The 12,985-nt window shown below is 47.7% G+C and overlaps 1 protein-coding gene across 7 annotated transcripts in view; it reads left to right on the top strand.

Annotated features, from left to right (window-relative positions):
• The first annotated feature begins 9,686 nt into the window (after nt 1-9,686).
• DYNC1I1 (dynein cytoplasmic 1 intermediate chain 1) overlaps nt 9,687-12,985 on the top strand; it is a 283,693-nt gene continuing 280,394 nt past the window's right edge. Inside the window, exon 1 of one of the 7 annotated variants that reach the window (XM_080666152.1) lies at nt 9,687-10,078. The gene's annotated coding sequence lies outside the window, so the exon portion shown is untranslated. Of the gene's footprint in view, nt 10,312-12,985 lie in introns of all 7 variants that reach the window. The other 6 variants (XM_080666150.1, XM_080666151.1, XM_080666155.1 and 3 more) reach the window with 6 other exon arrangements.

Raw genomic sequence — 12,985 nt, forward strand, 5'->3', positions numbered from 1 at the left:
TTGGTTTGCAAATGGGACCAGGGACACGGAGGGCAAGGAGAGACCTAAAAAAGAGGCGACTCCAGATTGGTGGGTGGCAAGTTTAGGAAGCAAGGATCTTATGACACTTGTCTTGGACAGACACCAGGTTCTTTAAAAGTTTACATAGGGGTCTTAAAGGGGCTCCGTCATGTATCCCATCCAGAGAGTCCCAACAACACATTGTTCTCTCTAGGCTTCACCTTGCAAACGGCTCCCACTATGGGAATGGGCAGCAGGTCCATTATAAGGACAGTGGAGGGGATGAGGAGCTTCCGACCGCCTAGGTCCCGCTCTCATGTCAATTGCGGATACATCATCTCGATGACCTTCTCCAACATACCCTCCACAAAGAATTTCACCTGAATACTCGGCAAAGGTAGGCCAGTGAGGACCTGGAGGCCACAAGGGTACCACTGGTCACCTGGTTCTGTCTTCTCATCGCTAGCATGAAGGACACTTGCCTGGAGGATAGACAGGGCAGCATATCTTTCCATTTCCCGAGAAGATGGCAGCATATCATTATTGGATCCCTGGGGAGGGATTCCTTCATGGCTCACTGCATCTCAATGGAACCAGAGAGGCATGATAACCACCTAAGTGGTATGTGCTAGAAGTGATGTGCGGCATGATACTCAGTGTTTATCTAGGAAACGAGAGGGCACGGTCATCGGCATTCATCCTCACTCCATCCTTATCCTGACTCCCTTTCCAGCAAGGAGGCGCAGCATTTCATCTAGCCACAGTTTATCCTTTCTAATATCTAAAATGTATGTCATAACCACTCCCAAGTGATAGGACTTAGTATATGTTCAGGGAGTTTCCAGAGGAAAAGTTTTTAATATAAACCTCTATTGCTTTTAAGTGACTTATTGCTGTTTCTGGATTTTCCCTGATATCTAACAGACCTGTTGGAACACATGCATACTCATCGTGAAGCAATTAGAAAACAAGGATAAAGTTAAAAGAAAAAAAACAACACACCATACTCCAATAACTGCCAAAATCTAAGCCACATTTATTTACTTATGTATTTATTTATTATTTAAAATATTTTTATTGATTTCAGAGAGGAAGAGAGAGAGATAGAAACATGCCTCCTGCACTCCCCCTACTGGGGATCGAGCCTGCAACCCGGGAATGTGCCCTTGATTGGAATCAAACCTGGGACCCTTCAGTCCACAGGCCAACGCTCTATCAACTGAGCCAAACCAGCTAGAGCTAATCCACTTTTAACATTTTGTGTAATCTTCGGTCTTTTTTCTATGCACATCCACATAATAACAATGTCTATCATTTACTTAGAGTTTACTGGGTGCCAATTACTCTAACCAACTTCTTCATAAACATTATCTAATTTAATCCTTATTAGAATCTTAAGAGATAAGCATTATTATGCCTATTGTACAGATAAAGATATTGAGGCTTAAAGGGTTTAGATAAGTTGCACAGAATCACACAGCTAGAATCATAGAAACTAGTTTTAACCCACCCATGCCTGACTCCAGAGCCTGTGTTCTTGATTTCAATGTAATACTATTGATTTATACATTCCTTTAATACTATTAAATTGTGTTGCTTTATTAAAAAAAAAACACACACACACAACACCTTTCCCGATCATTTTATTTTTCAATATGGTTTGATTGGTTTTTAGACAGAGGAAGGGAGAGGGATAGAGAGATAGAAACATTACTGAGAGAGGAACATTATCAATTGACTGCCTCCTGCAGGCCCCTAACTGGGATCGATCCCGCAACCTGGGCACATGCCCTGACTGGGAATCGAAGTGGCAATCTCTTGGTTCCTAGGTCAGCACAACTGCTGAGCCACACTAACCAAGCTAAAATTATATTATTTTATACAAACTGCATTGTAATTCTTCTTAAAGTATACTAACTCTGTAATGCAGTAAGCATAATAAGGAAGAGAAGTAACACATAATATATAAAATTTGCATTCTAAAATACATAAAATATTTAAACTTCACATTTCAGATAGTCAAATGATATTAAGAGTTAGCAAATGAGAAATAACAAATAATGCAGCTCCATAAAGAAAAATGCTCAGATTTTCTGATTAAAGGCACAAACACAGTACTAGTGTATATACATTTAATTAGTTACAAATAAATACGCATGATTTTTTTAAGTCTTGGGAGAGCTGTGGCAGGTAGAGCTATTAGGATCAATCATTCCAAGGAGTGGAATATGTTTCTAGGAAATAATATAGAGAAGTAGTTTACCAAAAATGAGGTTTAATTTCTTTTGGTAGGGTGGGTTTATTTGATTCCTAGAAATATAAATTTGAAATAATAAGTAAGGAGACAGAACACAAAGAATGATATAAGGAACTGATTTCATGGCTGGGAAAAATAAAGATTACATTTTGTTAAAACAACAAAACAACATAAATAATTTATGTTTTGTAATCCCATAAATTTAAGTGCTTGAAATACTTTTTTAAGGCTTAAAAGTATTTAGTTTTGCTTTGTGGATATTTTCATGGTTGCACTTTATTATTGACTAGAGGCCTGGTGCATGAATTCATGCATGGGTGAGGTCCCTCTGGGTGGCCTGGAGGGATCGGGCTGAAACCCGCAGTCCAACACCGCCTGCAGCTCCCACTCATCCCAGCCCCACGGTGCCTGCCACGGGCTCGTGCCCAATCACTCCCTATTGGGAGAGGCTCATGCTGCCGCAGCAGTGCTCGCCAGCCATGAGCCCTGCATCTGGCACCCTCCCAAGGGGAGTGGCCTGGGGGATTGGTCTGAAACCGGCTCTCCGACATTCCCCCATGGGGTCCCAGATTGCGAGAGGGCGCAGGCCAGGCTGAGGGACCCCACTGGTGCATGATCGGGCCTGGAGGGACCACGGGAGGGCTCCAGGGTATGTCTGGCCCATCTCGCTCAGTCCCGATCAGCTGGACCCCAGTAGCAAGCTAATCTACTGGTCAGAGCATCTGCACCCTGGTGGTCAGACCAGTTGACTGTCTGCCCCCTGGTGGTCAGTGCACATTATAGCGAGCAGTTGAGCAGCCTTAGCATATCATTAGCATATTATGCTTTGACTAGAGGCCTGGTGCACGAAATTCGTGCATGGGGGTGTGTGTCCCTCAGCCCAGCCTGCACCCTCTCCAATCTGGGACCCCTTGAGGGATGTCCGACTGCCCGTTTATGGGCAATCAGACATCCCTATCACAATCCAGGACTGCTTGCTCCCAACTGCTCACCTGCCTGCCTTCCTGATTGCCCCTTACCGCTTCTGCCTGCCAGCCTGATCACCCCCTAACCACTCCCCTGCCAGCCTGATTTATGCCTAACTGCTCCCCTGACAACCTGTTTTCCCCTAACTGACCTCCCCTGCAGGCCTGGTCACCCCTAACTACCCTCCCCTGCAGGCCTGGTCACCCCTAACTGCCCTCCCCTGCAGGCCTTGTCCCCCCCAACTGCTCTCCCCTGCAGGCCTGGGTCCCCCCCAAATGCCCTCCCCTGCATGCCTGGTCACCCCTAACTGCTCTTCCCTGCAGGCCTGGTTCCCCCCCAACTGCTCTCCTCTGTAGGCCTGGGTCCCTCCCAACTGCCTTTCCCTGCAGGCCTGGTTTCCCCCAACTTCCCTACTCTGCCGGCTTGGTCACCCCTAACTGCCCTCCCTTGAAGGCCTGGTCCCTCCCAACTGCCCTCTCCTGCTGGCCATCTTGTAGCAGCCATCTTGTGTCCACATGGGGCCGGGATCTTTGACCACATGGGGGCAGCCATCTTGTGTGTTGGAGTGATGGTCAATCTTCATATTACTCTTTTATTAGATAGGATTGGTTGTTCAGTTCTTCTGCCATTCGTTCTATTTGCATATTACCCTTTTATTATATAGGATTGTTAAAAACATATGCATTTTGGCTTAGCATCATCCTGGAAAGAAAAGCTGATAGAAGGAAATGTGAAAAGGAGTGTAGGAGAAAGACACATGGAGGAAAAAGTGAAGGGGTGAAAATATGGGTGATTGTAATGCAATTATATAACAAATATAGGTAATCTAGCCTATATAATGAAAGGCTAATATGAAAATCGACAGAATGGAGGAACGACCGGTTGCTATGATGCACACTGACCACCAGGGGACAGACGCTCAATGCAGGAGCTGCCCCCTGGTGGTCAGTGTGCTCCCACAGGGGGAGCGCTGCTCAGCCAGAAGCCAGGCTCATGGCTGGCGAGTGCAGTGGTGGTGGCAGGAGCCTCTCCCGCCTCCACGGCAGCACTAAGCCATCAGTCAGACATCCCCCAAGGGCTCCCAGACTGCGAGAGGGAGCAGGCTGGGCTGAGGGACCCCCACCCCAAGTGCACAAATTTTGTGCACTGGGCCTCTAGTCTACACTAATAAAAGAGAAATATGCAAATTGACTGTACCTCTGTGGCACCCACCAACCAATCAGGAATGAGTATGCAAATTAACCCAACAAAGATGGCCGGTTAATTTGCATGCGCAGGCTCGGAGCGAAGACTGAAGGCTCTAGCCTGAGCAAAGACTGAAGACTGAAGAGGCTTGGCTTCTCCACTGTGGCTGGAGAGGAGAAGCCAAGCCTTTCTGTGGCTGGAGGGGAGAAGCCTAGCCTTGAGGCTTGGCTTCTCCGCTGCAGCCAGAGCAAAGGCCTGGGTCCCGGGTGCTGGAGGAAAACTGGTGCTAGCAGCCAGGGAAAGGAAGGCCTATTGCACGAATCTTCGTGCGATGGGCCTCTAGTATATAGTATATAAAACCCTAATATGCAAATACACCAAATGGCAGAACAACCGAACAACCAGTTGCTATGATGTGCACTGACCACCAGGGGGTGCACATGGAACATAGCAGGTGTCGGCCGCGGCGGGATGGTGGAGCAGGTGAGGGGGCCGCCAGACCAAGGCGGGGCGCCAGTCGCTGTCATCGGGGCAAGCCTCTAGTGGTTAGTGAAAATTCTTTGCTCTTAAGTGCCACAGTCCTGCCCAGCGCTCGTACCTGCTGTGGCGCCAGAGCTGTCACTCGCACCCACTGCTGGCTCCCAGCGCTGGCCCCGATTGCTCAGTGCCAGCAGGTGCGAGCGGTGGCTGCTGGCCCCGATCGCCCCTCAGGGCTTCTGCACCTTCCTCTGCTCCTGAGGGGTGATTGGGGCTGGCAGCTGCCTCTTGCCCCCACTGCTAGCGATGGCCCCACTTGCACCTGCTGCAGGTGCTGGAGCCACCACTCGCACCCACTGCCAGCGCCCAGTGCTGGCCCTGATCTCTTGGTGCCATCAGTGGGTGTGAGTGGCAGCTACTGGCCCTGATCACCCCTCAGGGCTTCTCCACCTCCCCCTGCTCCTGAGGGGTGATCGGGGCAGCAGCCGCTCAAACCTGCTGATGGAACCAGCCCCGGTCGCACCTGCAGCTGGTGCTGGCCCCAATCGCTGTGTTGTCAGCTTTAGACATTGGAGCGGGGCTGGCGCTGTGAGCACGTGGGAGCGGCGGCTGCAGGAGCAGGGCTGCTGGCAGACAGGGGACTGGGGGCCATGGCGGGAGGGGCCCGCCTCTGTGACCACTGCAGCCTCACGGCCCACAGTTCCTTTCAAAGTGCAAGAATTCATGCACTGGGCCCCTAGTTATAGTATAATTGGGGTTGCATTAGGAAGTTATCCAACAAGCATTTAGAAAAATCTACAACTATACAGCAGATAACTCTGAATTAATTCTTCTGAAATTGAAGGCAATGTTATGTGTGTGTGTTTATTTATTGCTGATTATTTGAACCTTCTATATAAAACCATAGGCAACATCCCTTAATGAAAAGTGTCCAGAGACAAAAACCAGTAGTTGCTTTAGGCGTTGGAATCATTGATTTCCCCATAAGTCACTCTGATTTCTAATAACTCTGCCAACACAAATAATATAGCTGCTCTTGGACATCTATTGTTATTGTTTTGATTTGACACAAACAGACCAACTTTAGTCATATAATAGAAAAATATTCGTAAAACATATCCCAGCGGATATATATCCCCCCCAAAAAAACTGTATGTGACACTGGACAGCGGTTTTAATTAGTTTCCTCACAGGGTTTTATTCGGAGTATGATGGAGAGCTCATGTCATCTTAACCAGAGAGTATTTCCAAGCATTTTCATTCTTCTTTGGTCCCTGAAATTTTTAAGAACTGATTCAGGTGGCACACTTGTGTGATTTTAGAACCTCTGGTCCACAGAGGTGAATTTTCTGTTTTATTTCTTGTGACCAAGGTATAATGAACTGGAGAATAAGTTCCAGAGGAGATTCTCAGGCAGACGTGAAAGGATCTGGTGAATGGGAGTGTGGTTGTAATCTGTGTGAAGTGTGGCTGTGGGAGGGTAAGGCAGGCAAAGGCCCAGCTGTGGGGCCACACCTGTATCCAGCAGTGATGAAGGACAGGTGCATGGAGGCAGAGGAATCTCTGTCTTGGCTAAGAGTGGCCCCAAGGTCTGAGTATTTCCCCAAATGTGGTAGTGTCACAGAATGCACACTGAATTTAGAGGGTAAGAAAACTACTGTTTGAACTTTTCATGCAGACTGAATTAATAATAGCAAACTAGAGCTAACATTTATTGAAAATTTCTAATTATATGCGAGGGACTGTGCCAAGTGCTTCACATGGATTAACTTACAGAAATATCTCAGGAGGAAAGTATTTTTTTAAAATATATATTTCTTTATTGATTTCAGAGAGGAAGGGAGAGGGAGCGAGAGAGAGAAACATCAATGATGAGAGAGAATCACTGATCGGCTGCCTCCTGCATGCCCCCTGCTGGGGATCGAGCCCACAACCCCAGCATGTGCCCTTGGCTGGAATCGAACCTGGAACCTTTCAGTCCACAGGCTGATGCTTTATCCACTGAGCCAAACCAGCCAGGGCAGGAGGAAAGTATTTTTATTGCCCCCCTTTTGACTTCTAGGAGATTTGAGTCTCAGAGAACCCTGGTACCATGTGCAAATATACCAGTAAGTGGTAGACCGAGAGTCTGATCCCAGAGTAGGGGGACTTAGCCACACCATGGTCTGGAGGATTCTAAAGCAACCTCTTAATGGCTAGCAAGTTAGGAATTGACCAACATGTTTTGTGGTAGCCACTTAATCTCTTCTTGGAGACCATCTTTCAAACTTTGGAGCAATAACTAGATTAAAAGGGGAAATAGGTATATTTGCAATGAGTAGTTTATAATTTTAGGGTGTATATGGGAATTCTCTGTACTTTCTTCACAATATTTTTGTAAACCTAGAATGCTCTAAAAAAATATGCCAATAAAAATAAGGTCTATGACTCCCTTTTTGCCTGCTTTCTAACTCTATTCTCAAATGTGTATTACCATCTGTCAAAATATATATCTACCTGTAGACATACACCCAAAAGCTCTTCAGCAAGGCCTTCCAGATCATAAAGATTCCCAATTGGAATGGATTTTCCTTTTCTCCATCTCTCATGGCAAATGCCTTCAATTATTCTACTTTTCCTAGTCTGCTTGGCATTAAAGCCAATTGTGTCTTTTCATTAGATTTTAAGTCTCTAGAATATAGAGACCATTCATTTCTTATTCATTTCCATTCCCATACCCCATTACCTGTACTATGCCTGGGTACAGGATCATGAAAGAGAATTATAACTCCATTTTCCTGGGCCGCTCCCATGTATGCAGGAGATATACATGTTATTAAGCTTTGTTTTTCTCCTGTTTATCCGTCTTTTATTACAAAGATGTCTCAGCCAAGAACCCAGAGGAAAAAGGTAAAATTATTTTTCCTCCTCTACAGAGCAACAGGCTATATACCATGATAGCCTATGTGTGTAATAGGTTTACGTAAATACTTTTAAAGAGAAAACCACAGGCCCAAAATGGTCTCACTTGTGCTAAAACCCCACGATGCCAAACCTAGATTTAATGCCTGACCTAATTGCTGTTTAAACTAGAAACGCATTCTTAATCAACCAGTCTTGAATTTTCTGGTCAACACCAATGAAGTGATCTGTCACATGGACCCTCTCCATCCTCCACCTCCTACCCACAGAAAGAAGAGGCCATTGCATGATAAAAAACCTTTCCCATTCTCATTCCCTCCCCGCCACCCCCCCCCCCCCCCCCGACACACACCAAGCTGTACTGGTCTAAAAATAATCCTTTCTTTTTTTGTTAAAAGTTCCCTCACCCTTCTATTTTGTACAACCCCTCCTGGAGAGTACTCCTCTATTTGCTAAATGGGATTCTGCTGGATTCATGAATTGCTGAATAAAGTCAATTAGATCTTTAAATTTACTCAGCTGACTTTTGTCTTTTTAACGGTACACTCTGATATTTGCACCATCAGGAAATAGTCTGAAGATGAATTTCTCAGAATGTATTCCCATTGTTAAGCAGCACATGACTGTATTAAGCATCCGATAATGGCAGAGGCAAGTATTTGTTTCATATAATTTTTCTTCTGGAATATCTTGAGTTCATTATAACTAAAAAATATTTCACCTGTCTTTTTTTCAGCCATACTTACAGTCACAATGATTTGCCAGATAGGCAAAATTGGAACAAGGATGGCCATTTTATAAATAGGTATATTGTATTTACAACCAGATCTATATTTATTTTGAAATTACTGTATACTTGCCAATTAAATAAATTCATATCTATTTATTGAGCACCATTATGCATCAAACACTGTTGTAGGCATTGGGGATCCAGCAATGAATAAGATACAGTCCCTGCCTTCTACTTTCATTCTAAGGTGTGCAATGACCCCACATATTGACTGAAAAATAATACCAACTAGGTGTTTTGACACCAAGAAGGATTTATTCTGGGGGCGAAAAAAGGGTTGCAACCCAGTGCAAGCCACGCGCACACTCTGGCCTAAGTGCCCAGATGGAGGGGTATTTATGTAAGAGAAAATAGAAGGGAAGGGGAAGTTAGAACCATAGAGCTTTACTGTAAACACAGAGTTCTTCCTGTAGGCTTCTCTCCATTACATAGAGTTCCAGGACTGCCATAAGCCTTAGCTCCTTCCACACACCCTCCCGACTATGTTCCCTTAAAGCTCCAGTTATTGGCTTTTAAAAAATATTTTTTTTATTGATTTCAGAGAGGAAGGAAGACGGAGAGAGAGATAGAAACATCAATGTGGAGAGAGAATCATTGATCCTCTGCCTCATGCATGCCCCGTCCTGGGGATCGAGCCCACACAACCCGGAATGTGCCCCAATGGGGAATGGAACCTTGACCTCTTGGATCATAGGTCAAGACTAACCATTATGACACACCAGCCGGGCCCAAGTTAGTGTTTATCATAGATATTCAAGAAACACGATTAGTGCCAAACCTGCACTGAGTAGAATCCCAAACTCCATTTCTGGGCCTTCATTGTTATGTCAAGCTTTGCGGAAGCCCAAGAACGGTTACCCAGGTTTTTCAAAGCTAGGCCTCCAAGAAGCAAAGCTGTCGAGGCAAGCTATATATTTTTGTCTTTGCGGGGGGGGGGGGGGGGAATAAGGATAAGTCAGATCTATAAGTCTTTGTGGGTAGCAGATGGATCTGAGCTTTCCATTTCTATTCAAATGCCCTCAAAGTGGTTGTCGGGGAGTGAAAGTTGTTCTAGGAGCCACATCAGCGGGAGCTCCCCCAACACTAGAGCTCTTCTGTTCGCAGCAACTTAGGTGAGTCCTGGGTGCTGCGCAGGAACAGGATTGACCTTCTCAGGTCCCCGTTCGCCACCGCGGGGCCGGCGCCACTCCCTCCAGGAGAGACCGGGTGGGGTAGAGAGGGAGCCTAGGGCGCTCGGCTGGAGGGGCGCGGGGCGTGGAGGGCGTGGGCCGGGCCGGGGCGGGGCGATGGGTGCTCCGAGGAGCTGTCAGTGCCGGGCTCGCGGGAAGAGAGGAGGTGCTGGCTCCCCGAGGAGCGGGAGCCGAGCGGCGGGCGCAGCGTGAGACAGCACATCCTGCGCGCTGCACCCGCCACCCTCGCCAGCCGCTGGAGCGCCGCCCCAGCCCGGAGCCGCCCCTGCGCTCGGGGAGACCGGTGCCGCCGCCGCCCCGGAGTGCGTCCAGGTAAACAGAGGGGGGCGACGTGCTCTCCCGCCTCTCTTGCCGCTGCCTCGGAGCCCCTCCTCAACCTTTGCCACCCGGTGGCGTCTGAGCTGGGAGCCGGGCATTGGTGCGGCCCCTGCCGCGCAGCCTGACTCTTCTCTCGCCGCCACCCCTGGCTCCTGGCGCTCCCCGGAGCTCTCCCTAGGGCGGTCAGAGCCCCCCAGCGGCTGCAGCTCCCCTAGCAGAGCCGAGAGGTGAGTGCTGAAGAGGAGGGGGCCCTTGCGGTGTCTTCACCTTGTCGCCCACCTTGTGGGCTGGGAGGGGCGTGCGAGTGCGCCCCGCCTGAGTCTTCTCCTAGGGAGCGGAAGGCCAGCGGCAGTGACATCCGCGCCTCCCCGCACCCCCCCTCCCCCCCTCCCCCCCCCCCACGAGCCACCAGCTGCCGGCTCCTGGGGAAGGGGGAGCATCGGAGGGAGAGGAAAGGGTGCTGTTTGATTACACGGTCAGCTGTCTGCAAAGCTCCTAGATGCTGTTGCTCACCACCACCCCCGCCCCCCAAGTCGGAGGGAGCGAATGCACTTCCAGCAGGGTATTCATGAACACTTATGCAAGAAGATGCCGGTCCCTTTCACTGCGGCAAAGAAGTGTGGTTGTTGTTGTTGTTGGGGGGCGGGCGGTTCCTGGCGGCGTGGCTCTCCTTCCCCCACTCCCACTCAGGAACCGTTCTGCTCCTACAAATCTGTGCGTCATCCTAAGGGCAGGGATCCTGGCCGCACTGATCGCGGGCACCTGTCATGACTGGCACCTGGGCTAATAAGGTCAGGCAGAAACCCAAGATCAAGACAGGAAATTACTTAGGAAATCAGAGACTCAACAACAACAAAAATAAAAATGCAGAAGATGGAATACAGTCCTTATCCTGGCCTCTACTACATCTAGGTAACTGGCAGGGAAAAGTAGCCAGCCATTTTCTTGCCTGGAATGCCTGGCACTGTAGTGCAAGGTTATGAAAAATTGTTGCCAAATATTCCAGATTAGCAGAAAGTGTAGTTAACAGGGAAGCATGGTACCTGCAGAAGACATCATAGGACTCATGTCAGCACAGATATGTACGTAGTTTCATTGTGGGAATGATAGAGAAAGCTGTCGATCAGTGTAAGTCCATTTGAAATGGAGCATTCATTGCAAGTTGCATCCTGAGGGTATCAGTGGGAATGAGATTAATACTTTCTCTGATTATTTAAAAAATGCCAACTTTTCTCTGAAAGTTTTGGTGAGGCAAAAAGCCCAAACTCTGCTCTTCTGACCATATTTCTCACCAATCAGACACTCACTCCTTCCACTAAGTTATCAAATGTTCTCGTCATGGGAACCAACTCTCCAGTATTTCTTAAGGTCTGAGAATCCAGTTGTGCCAAGAGCTGTTTCTCGTAAAAATCTTCTAGCATCATGGTTGGGATGTTTGTATAATATAGTTGGGGACCCAAGGCAGGCGTTTCCCAGACTGTCCAGCTCTTGGCCCAGCGTTGAGGTCAGAACATCTCTTTTTCTTCATTGTCTCTGGCCCCAGGCCTGGGTTTACCTGCTTCTTCTTCCCCTTGAGCCTGGGATGCAGCACTATGCCCTAGAGGAGAGAGATGGCTCAGCCCCTCCTAAGACCCAGCCTGTCCTCCTGTCCTACTGAAAACTTGATCTGAAGCTCTTTTGGTGTTAAAGGTCTACTTCATTAGGTGTAATCACCCATAATGTCTGGGCAGAGGAAAGAAACTCAACTCACCAGACAAAGGGACAGAGATCTTAGTGTGGTGGTTCCTGGTCACTAGTTTCTGACTAACTTCTGAGATGGTAGGAGGAAGTCACCTGCATTTGTGTCAGCCTGGTTTATGTCTGAGAGGGGGTTCTATTAACTTTCTTCCCATCCTCTCTATGTCCCCAAACACTTTCCTGAGTCTACATTTAATAAAAATAAATAAGCTCTTCCCTTGACCCCAGTGCTGAGTCAAGTGATTCTTGGGGACCCATCCTGGTGCTGCTCTGTCCATACTCAGAACTGCCCTGTAAACCAGTCTTGTGGAATACATGCCAAGTCTTGAAACCCAGCCTCTTAGCACAGACTCTGTGCACAGGCTTCATCCACAGCTCGTTACCTAAAGGGACCATTCATTCTCCCTTGTCACCCTGTTTCTTTCTGTTACTTAATCTTGCATCAAATGAAAAGGTCAGAGGATATTGTCTCACCACCTTTTTCCTCCCAACATTTTGCTCCACCAAATAAAACAAAGATGGATAATATATTGAGCATGTTACCAGTGCTCAGTACATTTAGTAATTGCATTACACTAAATTTACTAAATGTATTGTATTACCAATAGCACTTGAGCAGGCATTACCTGCTGTTTAACTACTTTTCCATGTGTTAGCATATTTAATCCTCACCAAAATCTTAGGTATTACATTATTTGCAATCTTATTTGACAGAGGAGGAAACTAAGGCACAAAGATGCCAAATACCTTTCTGAAAATTGTTCAGGGAGTAAGTTGTAGGGTTGGGATTTGAATCCAGGCAATCTGACTCCATGTTATAGAACAATTATATTGGTTAATTATCATATACTAGAGGCCTGGTGCATGAAATTTGTGCACGGGGGGGGGGGGGGGGTGATGGTGTGCGTCCCTCAGCCCAGCCTGCACCCTCTCCCATCTGGGACCCCTCAGACCCTTCGAGGGATGTCCGACTGCCTGTTTAGGCCCAATCCCGGTAGGACTGCTGGCTCCCAACTGCTCGCCTGCCTGCCTTCCTGATTGCCCCTAACCACTTCTGCATGCCAGCCTGATCATCCCCTAACCACTCCCCTGCCAGCCTGATTGATGCCTAACTGCTCCCCTGCCAGCCCAATTTCCCCTAACTGCCCTTCCCTGCCAGCCTGG

The sequence above is a fragment of the Plecotus auritus genome (assembly GCF_963455305.1).
Source record: "Plecotus auritus genome assembly, chromosome: 4".
Lineage (NCBI taxonomy): Eukaryota > Metazoa > Chordata > Mammalia > Chiroptera > Vespertilionidae > Plecotus > Plecotus auritus.